A 22,973-nucleotide genomic window follows, 5' to 3' on the forward strand; every position below is an offset into this window, starting at 1 on the left:
ATTGCTGCCTTTTGGCTGTTAGCCAGGTAGTTTAGCAAACAAGCCGGATTGATTATCTAAACCAGTTATTTTTTTATGTTAATGTTGGATTTGGGATACATAGTGTCACATAATTCACCTTCATGTCTTATAAGTTCAGTCATGTGAGGTATATTTAATCCTGTATCCACTCTAAAGCCAAAGAAAATTGTATTTCCTTGACGTATAGGTAGAGCAAATGTAGTTAACAGTAATGAATCCTACTGGCATCTTCAAGCAGAAAATAAGTCAAGGTGTCACGCCTTCCATGAAACCTTAGTGTGTCCTTCAGCAGAGATCCTAAAAATAAGCAACCAACAAGCAAGCATCATGCTGCCACTGTGTAAAACCTCTCCTCTTTTCACCTCCTGCCCATGTCTAAATTGTTTAGAGAGGATTCCTTTTAGACCGATGAAAAATAACATTGCTACCTCTTGTTAGAGAGTTTAAGTAGTGAACATAACCAGAGAAAGGGCAAGTTCACAGCAGCGTAAAGATGGTGTGGAGGGAAAGTTTATCTAGTTACCTACTGTATCAATATTTCTCTCTGTGGACCTGGCTAAAATATCAATCTGTTATTTAAAATGACTGTGTGAATGTTTCCTGCTAATGAGAAGCCAAGTCAGTGCAGGGTTGTGAGCTATATAATTCCGGTTTTGATGGGTAATGTACATTGAAGAGGGGCTGTACAGTAGCAATGGATCTGAAAATAATAGTGGGATCAATTCCCCAACCTGGCTCTTGGCCTCAGGCTGATGTTTTTACTTAAAACCTTGCCTCCTGGTGTCAGGTGATTGTTTAAACCAAACTGATAAGATCATTTTCCATTCCTAAACTTCGTAACTATGTTAAATCTGTAAGAAAGATGGAAAAAGTAATTTAAGTATATTGGAAGACTTTAAAGAAACATTTCATGATTGTCTTGGAAGTTTGGATGGTTGATTGGTTATTACTGATAGTTTGTGGTTTTAAATACAGAAACAGTGGGTTAAGTTTGCATGGTTTTAACTTTGAGACCTTATAAAACCATTTAAAATTTACTAGTGCAACTTTTTAGCACCTACCATGGCACTCAAGAATAATGTATGTACCCTAGTAACATGAGAGAAAAGCATATCATGCTGCCTTCTTATATTAATTACTGTCTATACTTCATGTAGTTTGTATGTTGTCCTCTGTTCTTCATGAATCACACAATTCATTTGTGACTGTCTCTCTTTGGGCAGCAGCTACCATGGTATTTTCTGAATGCTGCAGCAAACAAGTAATAATTGCAATTGTTTTCAGTATGAATCAAATAATGGAGAGTTTCAGTGTTTCCACTTGGGGAACTGTAGAAAAAGTTTTAGTTTTATTTGGCCCTTTTTTTTATGAGAAGCCCTTATGAGTTGGCTTAAAACCAAACAAACCAACGCCAAAACAAAACCAAAAAGACACTCACACCCACTACAGCAAAAAAGACCTCCAAACCAACCCATCACAGCTGTTTACTCACTATGGTTTGTAGGGTGACCTGAGTACAAAGGTGTGCTGGTTCATCCTGTATTTCACAGTAACAGCCCATGGCTTTTGACAAATGACTTGACCTCCACTGGCCAAGTTGTTTGCCGGCATGTGTGAGGTTGAACCTTCCCAGGCCTGCGGAAGTGCATCAGGTTATTCCAGTCATTAACTGACTCCTGTAGGTAATATATATTTCTCTCAATCTGTAAAATGAGGATGGTAATACTTTCCTGCCTGCCTCTCAGTGGGATCTGTGAGGATTAGTTATGTCTCTGCAGCAGCGTATAAGTGGTAAGCATGATTACAAAGAACAAGATGTGCAATTACACTGGAGGGGCAGCAAGCTGCGGGTGTCTCGTTACACTTACATAGCAGAGCAGCTGGCTGATGAGCTGTCCTGACCTCTGCAGTCAAACCAGATTTCAGCACAGTTGGCTCATTTGTGGGCTACTCTGATTTCTCACATCAGGACCTCTGTTTTCTAAAGGTGGCGTCAGATAGGGAAATGCAGATGACCGCTACTTGCTGGAGCCGTGCACTTCTTTCCTTTGCCAGAGCAATCTTGGGCATAGTGGATGTGAAGATCTGTAGTGACCATCCTTGTGAGAAGGCTGCTCTTTCAGCAGCGTGAGGCTTGATGCTCTGGCCACCTGCTTTGCCCATGACAGTCTTGACACCTTTACTGGATCACCTTCTCTACGTGGAACACGCTTCCTTATAAGATGTCACTTTCCTTGCTTGCTCTGTTCAAATCCCACCTAACAACTCAATACCTGTGCAGTGGCAGCAAGAAGTCAGGCAATAATAATAGTCATGTTTATTTTTTAATGGGTTTCCAGGTACACCCTGTCTATTTGATTTTGCTTTGTCTGGGAGCTCTTGGGTGAGCAGCTTCCTAGGTCTTGTCTCCCTTGGGCTGCTGCAGCTGCATCCATGTCCTAGCAGTGTTAACCCCTACTGACACTGATGCTCGAGACTCTTTAGAGTTACCCGAAATTCGTTCAGTGAACAAGATTAAAGATATAAGTGAAAGGCAGCACAAGTTCTTTCATTTGTACTCTATATGTTTTAAAGCTCTTTGAGCAGTGAAGTTAAAGTGACTACTGAAATCAATGAGTGATAAGGAAGAGGATTTACTTGTGTTTCCATTATGATCTGTTTAGACTAGCGTGATCAAATAAGATCACCTTCTGTGAGACATTGTCAGTAAATGTAACAATAAAGTGATTATTCTAGGGAAAATGAGAATAACTTGGTGGGTGAAAAAAATGGGGTATGATGCAATATATTTAGGTGTGTAACACCCGTTAAACAGTTTTAGTTTGTCAAACAACTAGACCTGGTTTTCATTTCAACCAAAGCAGTAACAAGCAGTTAATGGTGCAAAGAAAGGTTAATATATTAAATAGAAATTAATAGAATAATAGAAACTAATAAATTGATTTTTTTCTATTAAAAGTACAGGAAATGGGAACTCCAGGTTTAGATTTGCGTGCTGATTTTTGAATTTTCCAGTTTGTATCTCTTAAAAAGCTGTTTTTCAAAACCAAAGTGCTGCAGCCCTTCTGACAGATATTAGTGGCACTGAAAGTCTATAGTCAGTGTGGTAAACATACCCTTTGCTGGAAAGAGTCTGTGGGATGTTTGTAGAATCAGCGCTGTGTGAGCAGAGTAGAATGGGTGGGAACCTGAATGGTTTAATATCACAGCATTAATTTCAGTTAAAAGTAGTAGAGATTAAGTGTTCTTTACTGAAGCAGGTAATTTTCACGTATTTCAGATACATTTTTGTCTGTACTTGTTTCTTTGTTATGCCGACATCAGTTGGCAGAGGCAGGATAAGGTCCTAAGGAGATGAACACTGCATGATTTTTATCTTGACTGTGTCCTGTTTGATGGGAGCTACTGCTTGTGGCTAAAATGTTCTGTGACACTTCGACTTGATTCATGTTACTGAAGTTCTGTGCTAGGATTAACGTTGTCTGCCTAAATCTCCCACGGACTGACCTGGGAATATACCCCATAGTTACAGAAGAATAGCATATTGGAGATTAAGGTGACAAACATTCATCTCCAGTAATATAGAATAGACTCGTAGTTCATCCATTTCAGACCTGTGAATTATGGTGTTTATCTGTTGAGTGAGGATTAAACTATTTGTCCTGCCATTTGCTTGGTGCACTTTAACTTCTCTTTGTCTTGTGTGTATTGAGCTTTCTTCCACTTTTAAGGAATATTTTCAGAGTGCAGATGAGGGGAAGCATTTCTTCAATCTTATGTAAATTAATGCTTTAAAGGAAGAAATAAAGCAAGCCTCTAATTTCCCATGCATGGTAACAGAGTAAATTTTGGGATGCTCATTCCTGCAGAACTTAAGCATCCAAGTGTATCACATATGTAAATAACCCAACAAAATCCATACACATTCTTCAATTAATGAATTACATGGGAGTAAGTGATAAAAGCATGTGATCTCTGCAACTTTCTTGCTTTTGACATGCAAAGGACTTGAGCCCGATGGGCAGGGAAAGAAGAAAGCAGTCTGTGAAAGAGATTAAGGTGAGATAAATGGCTCCTGATGATAGTGTTGCTCTGGAGATGGCAAAGGTTGAGTGGGACTCTACAGATGATGGTAACATCGACTGCTAGTTTACAAAGTCCTTCTTAACCATTAGGAGCATAGAGCTGTTGTCCATAAAGAATATCCAGGCAGAAGGAAGGTCATATCTTGCTATTTTGGGAATGGCTGTCTCTAACTGTCACACAAATAAGCTGAAAGGCACAGGAGACTCCCACAGTAGTGTGAACAGGGTACGACCCAAAGCTGCCCACAGCCAATGGGAAGCTTTTTTGCAACCTTAATGCCTCTTAAATCAGACCCAATTTTAATTCAGACCTTTTTGTTTCTTCATCTGCAGCAGTTTGAGAGTATATGCTGTTATATGTGTAAGAATCTTTAAATACCACTTGAGTCTGCAGACACGTGCCTGCCCGAGAGCAGTGTTTGAAGCGATGTGCTCCTGCATCCTTTTTCTGCTTTGATTTTGCTGATGTTACTTGTGTGTGTTGAGTTACACTTACTTGGTAACTTGGATATACACCTTAGATGTATTTATTGTTATTTATGTGTTATAAGAATTCATATTTGGGCTCTGAAGGTCTCAAATCAAGGTTAAATTAAGATCTGGACGCTTCCTAGCTGCATCCGTGCCATAAGTAACAGTTGTACCACAACACTTTGTGCCCAAATCCCATGTTTCTCTGGGAACATTCAGTGGTTGTGCTCCTGGCTTTACTGTGTTTGCCCACTTAATTTCTCCATATGTAAAATAGAAATCACTTTTCATGTTTTCCTCAAAATGTTATGATAAGATTAAAACAGGGTCTTTGTTTTTATGGAGCATAATGCTGGACATCTATGGTGTGTCAGAAGGAGGGCGAGTAGTAGCTGTAACTATTGTCATTAGGGTCCTTCTTTGTGTGGTATGTTCACTCCTGCCAACAATGTGAGTCCTGGACAGGTAGATGCGCAAGATGTTTCATATTGATCAGGAGGCTAATTTGTCTGATCCCTCTCATTTGCAAGGGTGATTTCTGACTTATCTTTGTTTACACATATATCTTTCACAGAGGAGAGTCAAAGTAGTTCCCAGTCAGTTTTTGACATATGGGATGGAACTATTGTAACATTGATCTTAACTGTGAGAAGTATCTCATGCTAGATGTACCATGACCTCTGGGAAAATGGCCTGACTGTGGAGGAGTCCTCAGTTTTACTCCTGATTTCAGTTCCTATCCTGTCACTGATAGCTCAGGTTACTTCTCTCTCAGCCTCACTACAAGGAGACTTCTAGAGGCATCATGGGAAGTTGTTAGTTATTGTAAAGCACTTTGTAAATAATAAGCAGTAGTAGAAAATTAATTATAATATTATTGAAGTATAATTAATTCTTCCAATAAAACTATTAAGAATTACTTTGCAATTTGAGAGCTCAGATCTCGGGTTTTCTGTCTGAAAGAATCCAAAGACATTTTTGTGGTTATATTTCATTTGCAGTTTATGAAATAACTTATTTTCATGATATAAAATTACCTAGTATGTAAACTCTTGACTGAGTACTTGAAAACAAACATGGCTTTGTAGTAACTTGTTATTTTCCCTGAAGAGTACATGTGCCCTTTCTTGCACTCAACATTGTACTGCTTCATGTGGTTTTGTCTTTGGTATACAACCCACTGTTCTCCAGTTCCCTGCTTGATTAAATGGCATTATGAACTCTCTAATTGTAATACCTTCACTTTATTACATTCAAAAGGTTTGGCTCTGGTGGATAGTACTATAAACAATGTGTAATGTGAACATGTTATTATAGTCTCCTTATTTGTGTTATCAATGCATGCGTTGTGATCTTGCCATCGTGGAGTTCAGTATGATTGGAGCTCTATGAAATGAAGAGATGGTGCCTTTCACACATGCTGTATTATCCAACTAATAGGTTATAGTTTGGGTGGTTTTTTTACAGTGGCAAAGTTTTCATTGAATGTAATATCCAAAGCACAAACTCTACAACTGATTTTCTTTCTTGGGTGGATGTGAAGCATGTGTTAAGCCATAGCTTTTAAAGCAAGGTTTTGCTAGGGAAGAAAAATAAATAAGAGTGTTTTATATGGTGTCTGTAGCTAATCTGGAGTCTGGAAGCGTATCAACAAGGAAGTTCAGAGTAGTGTTGGAAGCTGTCTTTGGTTTCCTTTCTCTTCAATTTAATTAACCTATTGAACAGTAACAAAGTTGCTTCATGGTATTTGTGGATTTGTCATGTGTGTACAATGTCTTCTTCAAGAAATTGTGAAGGCCCTCAATGGGAGTCTCACTTCTGTGGTGGTAGTGTTGAAGTCTGTAAAGCTGTTCACGTGGTTTTATCTTCAGACAAAGATCATGTAAATTTAACAGTACAATAGCAATAAGGAAAGTCAGTGTCCCTACTGACAAAAACTGTTAGTACAGAAAGTCCAGGGAAATTGATGTAGGGAGGGATAGAACAGGAAACCGCAGACAGGTCTGGAATCAAGAGTGTAGCTTAGAACTTACCAGTGACACAGGAAAAATAAGAGAAAGTCAAAGTTATGGTTGGGACCTTGCTGAAAAGGAAATAATGTATTGGATCTTAGATGTAGGGAACAAAAAGATGTAGGAAATGAAAATACAGGCAGATACTCAGTGGAGGAATGGGATAAAAGTGGCTAAAGTGCTGAAGAAGATACATACCAGGGAGTTGTCACACTCAAAAGTGACATGTATTTTACAAATATAAGAGAGTTTTGTAACCAAAAACCTATTAAGCTTATTAAAGGGAAACCACTAAAAACCCTGCCATTGAGTTTTATTTAGCGTGTTGTTTAGCCTGATCACGGGGACATCATCTCTATAGATATTTTATCCTGTGAATCAGAACTGTGGGCTGCTGCTTTGTGTATTTGCACCAGTGATTTTTTTCAGTAGGCTGGCAGGCTCTGGGTTGAAACCAAGTGTTGGTGACTGGCAGGCGTGGCAGCCAGCTTGTCTAAGCTCAGCTGGGTATAAAGAGCCCTTGTGCATGCTGAAAAGAGGTGAGCTTATAAATGTGAAACTGTTGAAACCATCCTTCACCTTTGAGTTGAAAGAAATTCAATTTGTTTTAAAAATAGATTCAATACCTAGTTTTCCTGCTTTAACACAGCTTGATGTATATAGGATCTTGTAGAAGGCACAGGGGGGGATAGTTTTGGAGCAAAGCAGATCACTGGCAGATTTAGCATCATGTACACGTGTGCCAAGTTATTCTTAGCATGAGTGGAGCTCAATCAAAAAGGCTTCTGGTTTGTGTGCTATTCTGCTGCTTTTTAAACCAATGCTGTGCATAATTGACATCAGTTAGGGAGGAAATGGAATGCTGTTTGCTTACATCATGCAAGGTAAAATTAGTGACCAAATTAATAACAAGTCATTTTTCAAGCATGGACTGGAAGCCAGTAGCATGGCAATACTGGATGGGGAAGAAGGAGCCAGCTCAGTTTTTATATTACACTCGTTAATATTTTCCTCCTCCCTCTATCCTTTATGTTGACATTAACGTTAATTAGTTACTTGCAGCAACCAAAAAGTATTGATGAAAGCCCATGAACCCAATGTGCTTTTGCAAAATTAGTTTCCTGCTTAAGCAGATATTTCTCTGGTAATTGACAAAAACCAGCCTCAGCCGAGGAGGCAGAGGCAAGCTGGTTACATGATTAATTCACCATGTTCTGTGGTTATTTCATGTTTATAGTAAAAAGAACACTGTAAATGTAGGGCCAGATGCTCCACCTGTGTCCTCAGCTGAAGATCTGGCCTGAATAATTTATTAAGGTGCTATCCTTTACATCCTCTTCAACTAGAGGTCTTACCCTGAAAGCACCAGAATTAGAATTCCTCTTGTTTTCCCTTCCCTGTGCTAAAATAGTGCAATGTTATAGGCAATCCTAGCACTGCTCCGGAATAACAAACCACGTATGCAAATTCTACAGCGTGGGTATTTTCATATGGGAAAAACAACAACCCATTTGTAACTGCATTCTCTGAAATGCTTACTAATTGCAGGTGTTGAAGTGACTCATCTGGTGTTTTAAGGACACATTAAAGTGGTTGGCTTGTGGTTTGTTTTGGTTTGGTGTTTGTTTTTCTTATTTTTAAGATTAATAAATAGGTTCTTTTGTTATGCCAGTAACCTAGAGATAAGAAAATTGCCTCAAATAAGAACTGATCCCCAATAACATTTTCTCTTGGAAGGAATAAGTAGTTACCTGGTGCCAGCTTTGTGCCTTTAGTGTGATCTCCCAAATAAAACAGAAGCTTGCTGCCTTAAATACTGACTTTCAAAGAGCTGATATTACCTCTCTGTTAAAGGACAGCTGATGCTCCTGAGTTTCCCTCTATGTTTTGTTTTCCGATTTTCCTTTTTGTGTAGGGATGTCTAAATATTATAAAAGGTCAGGTGGTTTCTGTCTAAGTAATGAATTGCTCCAAGCTTTAAAAATTATGCCTGTTCATGGTCCTGCCATCTGCAGGAGCAGCAGCCTATCGTAAAGTTACTATATTGATCTGTCACTAGTGCTGTCTTGTCTGCCAAATGAAGAATGGCTTAAACTCATAACCTGGGCCAGCAGTTTTCTTATTGTAAGCCAGACAAAAATGCTATTGATCTTCCTTGCTGAAGTGTTCTTTTCACAGCTTGCCAGCATCAACACACTGTTGTCCTTACTCGGGGCTAATTAGCTAATAATTTAATGCAACTGAGACAGCAGGCTCAGTTCAGTTTAGCAGCAAGAGAATATGCTGAAACTTCGTAAGTATGGGACCTCTTTAAAGCACGGTCATGACTGTAGTGCTTGTCTCAACTTTTACACTCTCACTTCAGATTTGATTTCCTCTGCACTAAAGAGTAACAGTGTAGTTAGACTGAGGTGTGCTGTCGCTTTAGGATTTATGGGAAGCAAAGCCCAGCTGCAGTGTTGGTACCTGAAGTCTTGTACGGTGCACTTGGTTATGCACTCACACTTCAGCTTTGTGATCACTGCTTGAGTGAAATCAAATAGTTCATTGAATTCATCATGGGATCCCTGTGGTGTGTGAGCTACAGACCAGACAGATTCAGTCACATCTGACAAACAGTCGATTATACCTTGTTTTGATTGGTTCATTTTATTCTCTTGGGGTGTTTTGGGTTGGTTGGTTTGTTTGTTTTTCAAAATACCAATCAAGCAAAATCAAACTTTATATGTTGGAGGCTTCTGCTAAAGAAACACATTCTCTTAATTCTCCTATTGCTCTGGAGACCAGGAGGTTGCAAGGAAATTTAGGTTGGAAGCATGGGAAGGATGTCACCTGCTCACACAGGTTGAAAACTCATTTGAGTCTTCCACAGGGTTTTTTCATCTCTGTAATTCAAATATTTGGCAAATTGGGTTTATGAATGGAGATTTCTTGCTTTCAGTCTCTAGCTGCATGTAAGAAGCAATTGGTACAACTTGAGATGGGGACATGGCTTAATGTCGTTCAGCCCATGTTGTATCTTCTGGGTGATTCTCCTGGCTTGTCTTGTAATCTTGTGGTGGTGAAAGATGCAGCCTGTACAGTGTTTCTTTTAGAATAAACAATAATAAAAGCTTCTGAAATACAATTATAAGCATTTGGCCAAGGAGAGATGGCAGACATCATCTATCAATTTTCAGCTATTAAAAAGTTTTTGACCGAAGGCAGCTTCTTCGCTGGTATTTGCCCAGCCAGCGTAGGCCATGATTATCTCAGTTTATATCTCAGAATTATGCCTGATTCAAGCCGTATCTTTGTTTTCTGTTCCATATTGCTGAGCACAGTGTGAGACAGAGTGTACAGAGAGCAGAAGAAAACAGATAACCCCTCAGGGAAGTTAGCCTTTACATTTCTGCCATTAATTTCTCTGGAGTGTGGATGTATATGTTAATTTTGTATATGAAAACAGAGTTTAATCTATGAGGGTACTTAAAGTTTGCTTGAAATAAGGCAACTTTTAATCTTTGAAAGCATCCCCAAAGTGCAATTAACCATTCTGGTGTCCTGATGACTCAACAGATGCTTCTGTAAACTTCAACACATCTGTCATTACAGAACTGGTATGTGATTTTAAACGGCTGCCCGTCGTATCGTGATAAGTATCGTATAGATGACATAGATGTCCATCTTTTCCATAAACCTGTAATAACACTTCACAGTGCACTACTCATTGGCACTCTCTGGAGCTTGCTATAGTCATGTGAAATGCCCAACTCTTCCTTTGTGTCTTAGTAAACTTTAATGCCTGCAGACTACTGACTGGGGTTTTCTTTTAATAGAACAGGAAAAGTAAAGATTTTTCTAAGCCTTTCTGAAGGTTCCCAGTAGCTAATTCAACTGTTTTTAGACTGCACTCCCATCTGTCTAGGGAAGAAAGAAAATACATTAGTAGTCCACACATGAACAGCTTATTAGTTCATTTGGTGTGTGCAGTACAGTGATTCGAGACTGATCTAAAATATTCATCCACAATTACTGGTGCAGCACAGTTCAAAGTGCTTCAAATCTGTGGGTTTGACTCAGAAATTTAAGGAAAATAGCTGCAAATTGATTCTGTATGTAATTAATGAAACATTTCATTCTCATGTAAATATCAAATGCTTGGGTATTTTTCCCCCTGTTTTTCCTTTCCTCTTACTGAGCTCCCTCTCCCTGACCTCCATTATGTGTTTGTTTGTTTTATAGGATGGTGGGTGGGCTGGCATGGGGCATATTCTCTTGGGAGGAAGAATTAATAGCTGAGTCCTGTGACTCATTCACTCAGCAAACAGCTGTTCTCCCTCTAATTCACCCCTCCTCAGATGTCCATCCCACCCCCGGAGAGGAGCTGCCAGAAGGCAATGTTTGCCTCTGCCTCAGTTGTTGAAGCTTTCCATCCACTTTCTTAAGCAAAATGCACTTTTCCTTGACCAAACCAGCTTGTGCACATGTAAAGTGGAAGTGTGGATACAATCCCCCTGCTCAGAGGCACATGACAGACGATCAGTACAGCCACATCTTTAAGTGTCTGAGCAGGATTTTCCAAGGGCTCAGCTATTGCAGAGCAGTGGCTTTGCCACAGCAGTGCCTGTTTGGAGCTGGGGCTGGATGCTCGTTGCTTTAATGTGGGTTAAAAGCTGCTGGCGTGTTGGAGAGAGAGGGCTTTTGAGGACAGGAGAGAAGCAAGTGGATGTTTATGCGAGTGTAAAGAGCGGAGTTGGTGAGGCAGGGCTGGGGTTTTGTTTAGGGTCTCTCCCTCCCTCTTTCAGTGTCACAGAAAATTAATCTGAGTTTTACAAATGCTATCAGTGGAAGAGTTTAAGAAGAGCCTGCAGTAAAACTTTGAAGATCCCCAGGCAAACTTCAGCTTATTTTGAAATGAATGTCTTTCCAGCTCAGATGTCCACACAGAGCACAAATTGTGCAACGTTGCCTGCTTTTGGCTGCCTCTCTGAGCTGCCGATGACCTCGAGTTTCAGCATGGGCAGCCTGGCAGGGCTTGGCGTGAGGGGGAGGCCCTGGACCCTGCCCTGTAGCCCTCCAGGGGACCATAAAACCAGGATCCAGGGCTACCAGTTTGAGAGTACTTATGTAACTGCTTATATGATGGACAGCCTCTTTTGTGACCAAATGACTTAAAGGGAAGAAGGAGTGGGGGGAATCTGCTTCTAGCTAGTGAATTCCAAGATATGACTCTTCCTCTGAGGCAACTGTGCAATTATTCCTGCGGTACTTTTCTTTCTATGACAGTGATTTGCATAAAAGGCTTGTGTTTGCCTGCATCTCACTGGGGCTGTGGCGTTGCAGCTCCCCAGGTACAGCAGCACCGCTCACGCAGGCAAAGCAAGCCACAGCCCCACACTCCAGCCTGTGCCCACTTAGGCTTACACATGGCGTGGAATCACATAGAAGGGGATGGTTATTGTAGGGTAGTATTCAGTGAGCTGATACCAAGGGCAGTGGATAGCTTGAACTTGCATGCAGTGCCTATCTTCGCATTCATCCATAGGTTTTGGCACGCCTGCTGGGGACAGTGGCCAAACCCAGTGGAGTTAGTGTTAGTAATTTTTAATTAGTGAGTTGACAGGCAGCAATATAGGATGTCAAATGTCTTTTTTTATTCTTTCCCTTCCACACACATTAACTTGCTTGCCTTAATGTGGTTCTTCAGTGCCTGACTTGAACTGTTCTCTGTGTTCAGATACCTGTTTACTAGTGAGTTCCATTCTAATTTAATTAAAAGAGTGGGGGGAAACTCCTCCTTGTCTCCACTCCCACGAGTGGAACATAATAGTGGGAATTGAAATGTGTATATTGATTAAGTTTAAAAGCTTATTAGCCTGAGATGGTAGAAAGATCTGCCCTTGATTTCACTTTGACCTTTATTTTCAGATAGAAGAGTGATGGTGAAGAGGATGGATTATATGTGTTTCTTTTAGATGCTTTAGTAAGAGCTTTTAGATACTGTTCTTTGCTTCTTATAAATGAAGGCACCTAATTTTTACCTTTCACTGTTTTAAGAAGGTAAACAGTGAAGGATGTTTTTTCTTTCTGCTGCTAAGCAAGAGCCCTCTTTTGTCATGGCTGTTCAAGGCAAGTGGACAAAGGAGAGTTTGTGAGATGTCAGCTAAGTTCTGTAAAAGGGTTTTAGAAAGTGAAGGATCCAGCTCAAAACTACAGGACAGGAATTGAGGGGGCATTTTCCACATGGAAAAACTTTTTTTCAAGTGGTTTTTAGCTAAGAAGAAATAGTTTTTCCTTCTGAAACCTAGGCACAAAGCTCTGCGAGTGTTTAAGGCTTTTTAGGGTTCTGTTTGTTTGGTTTTAAAGCTTTAAGGAAAAACATCACTCCTCACCTTTGTGCTCCCTTTCTGCACCTGTGTGTTGCTGTGTACACAACCCAGTTTGGTGCTGCATTAGGGACAAACCGTTTTCTCACCAAGATGAAACAATTTTTATTGTTGTTTACAACAGAAGGTGTTCGGTGTAATGAAATGAAGGGGAAAATATACACCACAACCATCAAAAGTGTAATGTTTGAAGTTTCTTTCACCCTAATAATATTTTTCCCCTTCGTGTAGGTTTTGGTTTTGGTCTCTGTCCCCACCCCTCCATCAAAAATAATGCAGCCTTAAGCCATTTGCTCTCTTACTGTGCTTAAGTAGTAATGCCATAAAGATGTAAAAAATACTGCCGAATGTCAGATATTTGTTAGTCTTGAGGATGATGGCTTAATTTTTAGTATTCCTTGGTGGTTTATATCTTGACATTTCTTATGACCTACAATTAAAATGACTCTAGTGAAGTCTCAACTTATGTCCGGATTGCCGAATGTGGTTGAGTGTCTCCAGGGAGAGCCTTGAACTGCTTGCTAAATCAATTTGTTCATTTCTTCAAACAGATTAAATATGTTTTTACCACATTAAATTAAAAAATAAATAAGCCCATATGACATAACTGCTACATGTAAAATTAAACCCTCGGTCTGCACGTTTTGAAGGGTAGTAATTTTGATGCCAATGCTGTGCTGATAGCATTCCACCAGAGAGAGAAATTAATGGTTAAAAACAAGCATGTCTAATCCTGTCTCGCTTTCTGCTAGTCTGGTTTGAGAATTAAGTTGATGGCACACTGCTTGGGCGGGTGCTAACTGCTAGATGTGGCAATAATCTCCTTCAGCAGAGCCTGAGAGCTCTGCTTTCACTGCACTGTCTCCCTGGAGGAAGACTTCTTGCTTTTTCCTTTTTTTATCAACCCCAAATTCTTCATTCATGCAAACTACTTGCTTTCCAGGTCAGCCTTCTCCTACTTATTCCTTGAGGAAGGTTAGTGGCAGAACTTGCTTGTGACTCACCTGTGCCTTTAGTTGATGCTTCAAGTATAATTTTATTAGACTCCTCCTGCCTACAGTTTATTTTTTTATTCAACACACAGGAGAGGCAGAAGGGAAATCTGTAGCTTCTGGTGCTCTGCAAATCTGTGGAGGATATGCAGGCAGCTGTACATAGGGAGAGTCAGATGCACTGGCTATGCCAGAAGCGGCCTTTGTTCCTTCAAACCGCTTCCATGACTGGGCTTGGGTGAGTTATTGTTTAAGGCTGTGTAAGTACAATAGGATATAAGGGAAAGGGAAGAGGGGAAAAAAAAATCTGAAATAGAACTAAACAAATGAAAAAAGTTGCTGTGGAAATAGATGGCAAATGGTCTCTAATAATGAGATTTTACAAGAGATGTCCAGTCTCCAGAACAATGGCTCAGTTTAAGCCAAGGTTAATAGTGCTCATTATCCTTTGCCTGTGAGTTGGCAACTCAGTCCTCTGCTACAAACACATGTAGTCCAATATGCTACTGTCTGCTGCAGCCTGGGTGGGAGCTGGTACTGGGATGGTCACTTGTGGAATGATAAGGCCTTGAAAACTTTCATTGTTTTGAATTCTGCTGCTGCTGGGCTGATTTTTGCTCTTGCTGCCTGCGGTGCTGTTAGACTGAGGCAAGAGCTGGAGGAGGAGCTGCCTGCCTGGAGGAGTGCAGAGTTCTGCTGGGCTCACTCCCTTGCTTGGAGTAGGTACATAAAATCTTTCTTACTTCAGCTCAGGCCAAAGGCACCTCCATCAAGTTGTTGTTTCACAGCAAAGCTGTGGCTTGTGTCTTCACAAAGATGCACTGAAGTGCTCATCCTCCCAGTCCTATTTCCCTGTCCCGGCTCACACCTCTTCCTCCCTTCTGGTGCTTCTCATCCAGCCTCTTGACTAGTGTGCAGCCCCTTGAATCTGGGGTGTGAGGCTGGAAAGGGCAGGGGATGCAGTGCTGACCCAGGAACTTGAAGGTTTCTGGGGTTATGGCAGAAGGGCAGAGATGTGGGTAACAGTGATGTTGGCCTGATGGCTTATAGATGTACTGGGCCCATCTTAAGTTCCCATGCAGCATGGAAATGAGAGCTGGATTGAAAAAGTAGTTCTTCAAGTAATGACATTTTTGTGGAACATGTTAGGAGAAGCAAAGGATTTTGTTGTTGCCAAGTGAAGGTCACGATACGCTTATTGCTGCTGTTAGGTCTTACTTGTGGAGAGTGTGACACAACCCTAATGTTCCCTTCCCGTTCCAAGAGAGGAAGTTACAACTTCAGGGCTTCCTGCCTCTGAGAAAAAATGTACTCCACTTGTATTTTATTTCGTTGAAATAATGTGAAATACAGCATTTCTGTTCAAAACTGTAGCACAGGAGTGCTGGCCTAGGCTGTGCCTGGGAAAGTGGGCATGTGGGGAGTCTTGCTGGGACGCAGGCAGGGGTCTGATGCCAAGGCTTATGCCAAGGTTCACCAGGGCAGGGAGGAGGATGCATTGGGTGGTGCCAGGCAAGGAATATGGGAGATTTCAGAGCAGCATGGCTGCTTTCTGTGGCTCTGTGCTTCCTGTGTTTATAAGGGGTGTTCATCCTTTCTGTTCCATCAATTGAATCGTAGAATCATTTTGGTTGGAAAAGACTTTGAAGATCAAGTCCAACCACTAACCTCACACTGCCAAGCCCACCTACGTCCCTCATCATGGGGTATGAATGCTGGCATCTTACAGCCATGTGGCTGCATTTTAGTGTGATGTGTTTGTGTGATTTTTGGTTTGCTTTAACTAAGGATTAACAAAACCCAAGTCTAGGTGTAGGCAAAGTTGAAAGTCTGTCAGTCTGAAGTGGCAACACATCTGCCCTTCTTCCTTCTACTTTCTTCCTCTCAGATTTTTTTCTTCCTAACTTTATCCTCCTTTCTTATCCAGCAAAAGAAGCACACCAACCTGCTTTGAGACTAGTCTGTCTTTTCTCCCATCTGAAACTTCCACTTGTTTTGCATTGTTAACTTTAGCAACATTTTATGCTTCACTTTCCTATAAAACTAGCAGCCTACTCGTTTTCCCTCAGACGACAGCATCCAGTGCTCATCAGACATACACACAGTGTTGATTTTGTGTAGCTTTAGAACTTCAAAAATGCCCAAGATTCTAAAACCTCCTGAAATGATAGAGGGCTATAACACCTAACAAGGGCTGCATGTAAGATTTAAACACTCTGGAGAAGTTTATAAGTTTTCCTCCACGGCAGAAGTACAATTGTTGACCGGTAAGCTTATTTAGGAAGCAAAGCACTTTGTGTTCTTCACTTATGACCCAGTTACAGCCCTGGATAAGTGAGAAGTCAGGATTGCTGACACGCTGTGGTTTTACAGGAATTTTGAGTTTTAACATACTCTGCAGGTCAAGGAGACTAATGCCAGAACTTGGAAATGACTTGTGAAAGTAGAAAAATACCCTGAAATGCACCTGCCTCGTGTATTTCCATAAGAAGATTGTAGCACATACTTACTTATCTTTGTAGCATTTCCATTTCCCAAGATTTCCTCTGAGTGTTTTGCTGTCTCTTCATTTTTGTTTGGGTATTTAGAGGCCAAGTTGTATTTTGTATATGGAAACCGAATGTTTTGCTTTTGGTTACCCTTAGAATTTTATTTATTTACAGCTATTTAAGTCCAGCATATGCTGAGTGCTGAGATCTAAACAGTGAGATACCAAGGTGCCCCTTTTGCTTTCCTCAGAGGACAAAGGTGAGGAAGAGACGGAGGCTCCTGCAAGATGTGTGATAGTCCAGGACAGTCTGATAAACCTGTCTCTTAAGGGCAGGCAGCCATCAGATGGGACCAGGATGTAATGAGAAAGCAGGGAGAGGTGCTTGTGCTTGACTCAAATCATGAGAGAGCTGAGACTTAGGCCTAAAGATGAGCTCTTTAGGATGTTGCTTCCCTGTTGGATTTCATTCAATTCCCTCCTTCAGTGTATCTTGTATGCTTGAAGACTTACTGTGGTACAGAGTTTGGTCTGAGTGTTTTCCTTCTGAATATTAACCTTTTCCATAGATGATTCTTGGCAAAATCATTAAGAACAAGAGCACCGTATTAAAAGAGAAAAGTTGAAGCTGCCTAGTACACTGGAAGAGAGTTTCCCTCAGTGGTTGCTGAACTGCTTAGGCTCCTTTTTTTCCCCTCTTTCAACTCCTGAAAGAGTAATTAGAAGTGTGTTAATTGACAATAAATACAATTAAGTGTAATTCACTGAGTTGAGATCATTTTGCCCATGACACAGAAGCATCTCCAAAACGTGTTGCATTTATTTTCCAGTTCTTGAGCCTTTGTGTGTTACCATAATCACCTCTACACCTTTGCATTTGAACTTGGGAAGCCTAGAGATACATCCTTCAAAACAAAGAAAGATCTGAAATCTGAAATTGTTATGTGATAATGTGACTTTGGAGAGCCGACTTCAGGAAAAAGTCCCAATATTGCAGGAGGCATGAGGAAAAAATGTCCCCAGAGCCTGGTAGCTCTGCTGTGTTACCTCTCCTTCCTCCCCACAACTTGTGCAGCCTTCCCTGCTTGCCTTGATAGTCTCCTTCACCGCATTGATTTTTTTACAGTGTGATCTACTCAGAGAAAAGATTTTGTCTATTATGAGCTTGTAATGCACCACATATGTGTTACTGTAGAAGTAATCTCATACCAAGTGCCTGGTGTTTCAAACACTGAGCAGTTTGTAGCCAAAGAAAGAATTTGGCCAAAGAATTGCGCGTTTTCGTTCTTTGCTGGATCTGGGCGAGCAGGAGAGAGGCACCTGCCTCTTCCCCTCTGGGAAGCTGCCAGACTGTGCCAGTGGGGCTGGTTTGGTGATCTTCCTAGAAACAGGGTGAGAGAATGCATCAGGCTTTAATTAAAAAGCTAATTTTAGTTTTAGAAATTGATTCCAGTTCAGAACTAAACCCCGTGAAGTGCCGGGGCTGAGGCGATGGCACTGACACAGGCTGCGGCGGCGGGGTGATGGTGCAGCCCTTGAGCAGGTTGTGTGGCAAAACCAGGGAGCAGATGCTGATGGGGACAGTGCCAGTGTCCTTAGAAGAAGCTTGGACCAGATTTGTGAAAAGGGTGGGTGGTCTGTAATATGAATTCACAGAAATGTTAATGGGATAGCCCATTTAAGAGGTGCTTTATAAAACAAAGTAGGGATTGTGGTGCCAGTTTTCCAAATGGGCAGAATGAAAGCACAGAGAAGGAGAGCGAAGCCTTGGCTTGGGTGTGTTGCAGCAGTGCAGTTTAAGCTGGTTTAGGCAACCTCTATTCCTTACTCTCTGCCATCATGGCTGGTCACTCCTGCCCTGTGCCCACTCCCTGTGTTCTGTTGGCACAGCTGTTTATAAGACAACACACTGAAGGAAATGAGTTTCCCCAATGCAACTAGCCATGCAGCTGCACAAATTCAGGGTTGGAAGCAAATGTCGAGGAGAAGAGAAGCGAGAGGTGAAGTTGAAACTGCCAAATAACTGATATAGGGCCTGATTTGCCAAAGTCCCATCCCGTTGCACCTGGAATGGTACCCAGACAGAACAAAAGTTTATCCTTTGGAGGAACAAACTTAGAAGCTGGATAAATAACTAATTCCATCTTCATTAAAGACCCGGTCTGCGTCAGCTGAGAGAGTAATGTTAACACATACTAAATCTGAATCAATTAACATGTTTTTCCTGGCTTGTATAAGCAGAACAAAAGCACTGGGGAAAACTTCTGGATGAGAATAAATATGTTCTGGGGGAAAACATTCACAGTTCAATGAGGCCTTAAAAGCCAATCATTCACCCAGGCTGCCTGTCAATATGTAACTTCTCTAAAATTGCTCTTTGTTGTGAGACAAGAAAACCATCAGAGTTCCTGTCTGAAGCAGCCAGTCCCTCAGCGGCACTGGATGTGTTGGGGTGGGATGGCTGTTTCTAACATGATTTTCAGACATGTTTTTATTCTTTGTGCATTGTCATCAGTGAATAAAACAAATACGGCTGCAGAAGAAAGACAGAATGTGACTAACAAGTTGTTTGTCATAATTTGAGGGTTTTTTCTATGTTTTTTAAGCCACCTGTTACTTCTGCATCATCTGAGTGGGTATGGAAGTCTCTGCTCCCACAGCTGGGCTTTGGGGAGGACCCTGGACCAGCTGTGAATTGTGTGCCTTGGTTTTTTTCCATAATACTTGCTTTTTCTTGTTTGGTAGAAAATTCTTTTGTATGAAAGCTAATTAGAAGTTAGTCAAAAGAGACGCAAAACGCAGCCGTCGTGTTCCTTTGGTCAATACTTGCTGAGTTTTAGATCCTAGTAGTATAAGGCTGTAAGGACACCTTGTCTGCCTGCTGAAACAGCGTGTAACAAAATACATACTGCCTGTAAACATTCCCCTGTCTCCCTTTGCAGTCTTTCTTTATAATTAAAAAGCATTTCCTAGAAGTTGCAGTGCTGTGCCAACGTAATCCATAATAAACTTGCTTTGTTTTGCTACAGACAAGATGGTGGTTTTGAGGTATTTTGGCATATTTGAGCAGAGTTTGGGGGTTGGTTTATTTTTTTAATGGTACTTAGTTTACAACAGTCAGCAAGTACCCTTTATGAAGAGAACAAAAGAGACTTCAGCGTGACCTTTAGCTGAAAAAAACACATAAAATTACCATTTAGCTCAGGAAATTTTGATAGAAACCTCAACAGAATTCTTGTTATCTTTTCCTTGTCTCATTGTTACGGGCAAGAAAACCTCTAAGGCTTAAGCTCTCGAGCTTGGAGGTGACAGAGCTGGGCCGGAACCTCGACCCAGCCTCAGATCTGGTCCTCCAGGCTTGGTCCTGAGACTCCTAAATGCTCTCCTTTTAATTTCAAGTCTTTTCAGCAAGCTTCTTGAAATGCTGCTGTGTTATGCAGGAGAACAGAGGTGTGATGTGTCTGTGTTTTTATTGCAGGAAAATGGATGTTGTTATGTGAAGGCATCGAGGAAACAGTCCCCAGGTACCGAGAGGAAGAAAGGCCGGTGGGAAATACTCAGGTAGGAAAGCTTTATGGACTATCAGGTGGTAAAAATAGTTGTGCTGGGCTTTCAGTCTTTTTCCAGACACTGTTTTTATGCTTTAATGGCTGATCTGGTCACTATCAAAGTTTATTTGTTGTTTTAAGAAGCAGCCCTGTTTGGTCAATTGATTGCAACAACAAAACACTGCAGGCAAAGCCCTCAGCATAAACATTCCTCGAGCTATCCTTGGTATAATATCGATCCTGATACAGAATACAAACAAATTACTCTTTCCATGAGCTGTTCAAGCTATAAAACAGAGTGATAATATGTTCTACTGGCTGCCAATAAATGTGCATTTATAATAAACAAAGTAGAAATCCCCACGTAGAAATGAACAGTAGTTTCAATAATGTGTTCAATAGCTCATGCCCAGCTGTTGGGTAGAATTAAACAATCCACAGAGTGAGCACTCCAAGGTTCCTGTTGCCTTCCCAAGTTTAAGAAAACTAATCATTGCAGACTTGTTCTGTTGCTGGTTTTAGCCTGTTTGGGGTTTTTTAGACATTTTAAGTGTTTTATAAAACAGTGAGTATCTTATCTTTGCCTTATTTCCAGTAGTTCAGAGCGTCTCAAGAATTTGGTCTACGTCTTAATTTTTCTGGTGGACCAGCTGCCTTTCCTTACACTTAATGTGGGTCATCTCCACTTTCACTCCTTGTCATAGCCCTGTGGCATTTTCCTTGTGCTGAGAAATACCGTTAAAGATGTTGTCGTGTGTTTGCGGTTGTTCTGAATGCAGCTGGAACTGGGAGGGGAGGAGTCAGTACCCTCGTGCCCATCACCACTGGGGTTGCACGGGTGATAACTCAACCCGTTTCCAAAAGGAGAAAAGTTAACGAACGTCAGAACACTTTATTTTCTTAAAGTCTGCCCTACCAGGCTCATAAAACCCTCCCCCTCCTCATCCACATTTTCAGTGCTGCACTTCGACGGGCTACAGACAGTTGACCTGAAGGCATTTCTTGATGAACATTTCTGTCTGCTCTCAGCCTTGAAAAACTCAACCTTTTCAAGAGCTGTATGGGAGAAAAATGTGTAAGACTAATATTTATAGGCTGAAAGAGAAGGGAGAGGAAAGACTAAAGTGTAAAACTTGCTTCCAGCAGAAATGCCATCCTCCTTTTACCTCTGATAATTAGAAGCATTTCTGACATGGCTAAAAAAGCTAGTGGTGCGTGTGTGCCATTTGCTGTGCCATTGTACTGAAGGACTCTTTTCCTTTTTGTGTGGGGATGCTTTCTTCTGTTTTATTTTAAGACAAAACTCAGATTTCACCTGATCCTCAATTATTACATCATGAATCGTACTTACATTTGAAACTGTTACTTCCAGGTACTTGCACACGACCGTTTGTATCAATGGAAGGTGGTTCTTCCAGTTCATATTTTGAGACCTTTTTCATGACATTTAGCAAAGCTTGTGTACATCAATCCTTTCATTAGTAGTTCTAACTGAAGTCATCCTGAAGGGAGGAGAGGTTTAAACTGTGCTCTAATTTTCACAGGGAAAAAGATCTTGGCTGTATTAAGTGATACAGTAATACTATTTGTAACTCAAATAGGAGATTGAGAGGATGTTGCAGATAGTTTTTAGGTGTATCTTAAAGAATATACTGTATTTTATGGCCTCTTTTATTATAATGTGTGCAAGCATAGGAATGCAGCAAATAGTAAGTAAAAAAATGAACCCCCAAACAGAAAACCTGTCAAAACAACAACAAAACCCCCCCACCAAACCCACTCTGTTTTAAAACTGTGTTATTGAAACTTCGCTGGAGATTCGCCCAGACTTGTGTCCTGGTTTTAAAAAAAAACAAAACAACTCAAAATCACTTTTCTGTTCCTTGAAGAAACTTGGGAAAGAAGTTGTGTGCTGTGCCTTCGGGTCACGTGGCCTCACTGCTGTAGAGCTGGAATGTTTGCCATGGTATTTCCGGAGGCTTCATAAACATGCCGGGAGAACAGGGGAGCTGGGAGGAGATGGAAACAAATCCCTATATTCCACCCGCCTGCATCCTCCCCCAGCCCCCTTTTTTTCTTTTGGCAGCCTAAATTCATTACCCTTTAGGTGGGGGCTTTTCTAGGAATTCAGAGGAGTGTTTTTTCTGATCAGTGCAACATCTGTGTTTTAAAGTAAAAGGTTAAAATGTGTTTAGCACATTTTAAATGGTTGATTTTGCCTGGAATGATTTCTGACTTAACGTAATACCTGACAGCCTACACTCAGCCCAGCTCCACTGTTTAGACGATCTTAATGGTTTACTTTTGGCATGTGTCACTGTGAGTGGCATTCAGTAATCTGACTTGATGGCTGTCATCTTGCAAGCTAGAGTAATGCAAACAGAAGATGAACGCTCAAACAAGGTTACAGTGAAGAGCCATTTCCTAAGTCCTGCTGCGGCGGCGAAGAATCCCCAAGTCCAATCAGGAAAGCATGGAATTAGTTCTGTCTCCTGGGATATGAGGGTTAAGATTATACAAACCTCTTTGTTCTAACTGTGGGAATAGCACGTGCTCCTTGTGAGACTGTGCAAACACCAGCTCAAACTGGGATTGTGAGTACCTCTGTCTAGTCTGTAATGTCATAGATACATCATGTCTTAGTGGCAAGGTGGGCTGAAGGAGACCTCTTACACCCTTGGGTTGGCAGAGATGCACCTCCTCCTCCTCCCTTCCCATTCCAGCCAAATCGAGCTGCCTGTTGAACAAGGGCAGAGAACTGATCCCTTTTAAAAATAACCTGGCAAAAACGGGGAGGGAGGGGGAGGATGAATGGACTATTTTTGTCATAACCCGCTCTACTGGCTACACGGTACCGTAAAGCTGCCGTAACCCTACCAGAGGGGTAGGGAGAGGGCAGTGAAAAGGATACTGGTAACAAGAGGCAACACTGGTAACTGTGAAAGGGTGCTAGTAACAAGAGGTAGGAATTGCTGCTTCTGGCTTTGC

The 22,973-nt window shown here is 41.2% G+C and overlaps 1 protein-coding gene across 6 annotated transcripts in view; it reads left to right on the top strand.

Annotated features, from left to right (window-relative positions):
• ZMIZ1 (zinc finger MIZ-type containing 1) overlaps positions 1–22,973 on the top strand; it is a 337,359-nt gene that overhangs the window by 97,596 nt on the left and 216,790 nt on the right. For all 6 annotated transcript variants that reach the window (XM_062001159.1, XM_062001160.1, XM_062001163.1 and 3 more), the window contains one exon: positions 19,916–19,998. The gene's annotated coding sequence lies outside the window, so the exon portion shown is untranslated. The remainder of the gene's footprint in view (positions 1–19,915; positions 19,999–22,973) is intronic.

Source organism: Colius striatus, chromosome 8 (genome assembly GCF_028858725.1).
Source record: "Colius striatus isolate bColStr4 chromosome 8, bColStr4.1.hap1, whole genome shotgun sequence".
Taxonomy (NCBI): domain Eukaryota; kingdom Metazoa; phylum Chordata; class Aves; order Coliiformes; family Coliidae; genus Colius; species Colius striatus.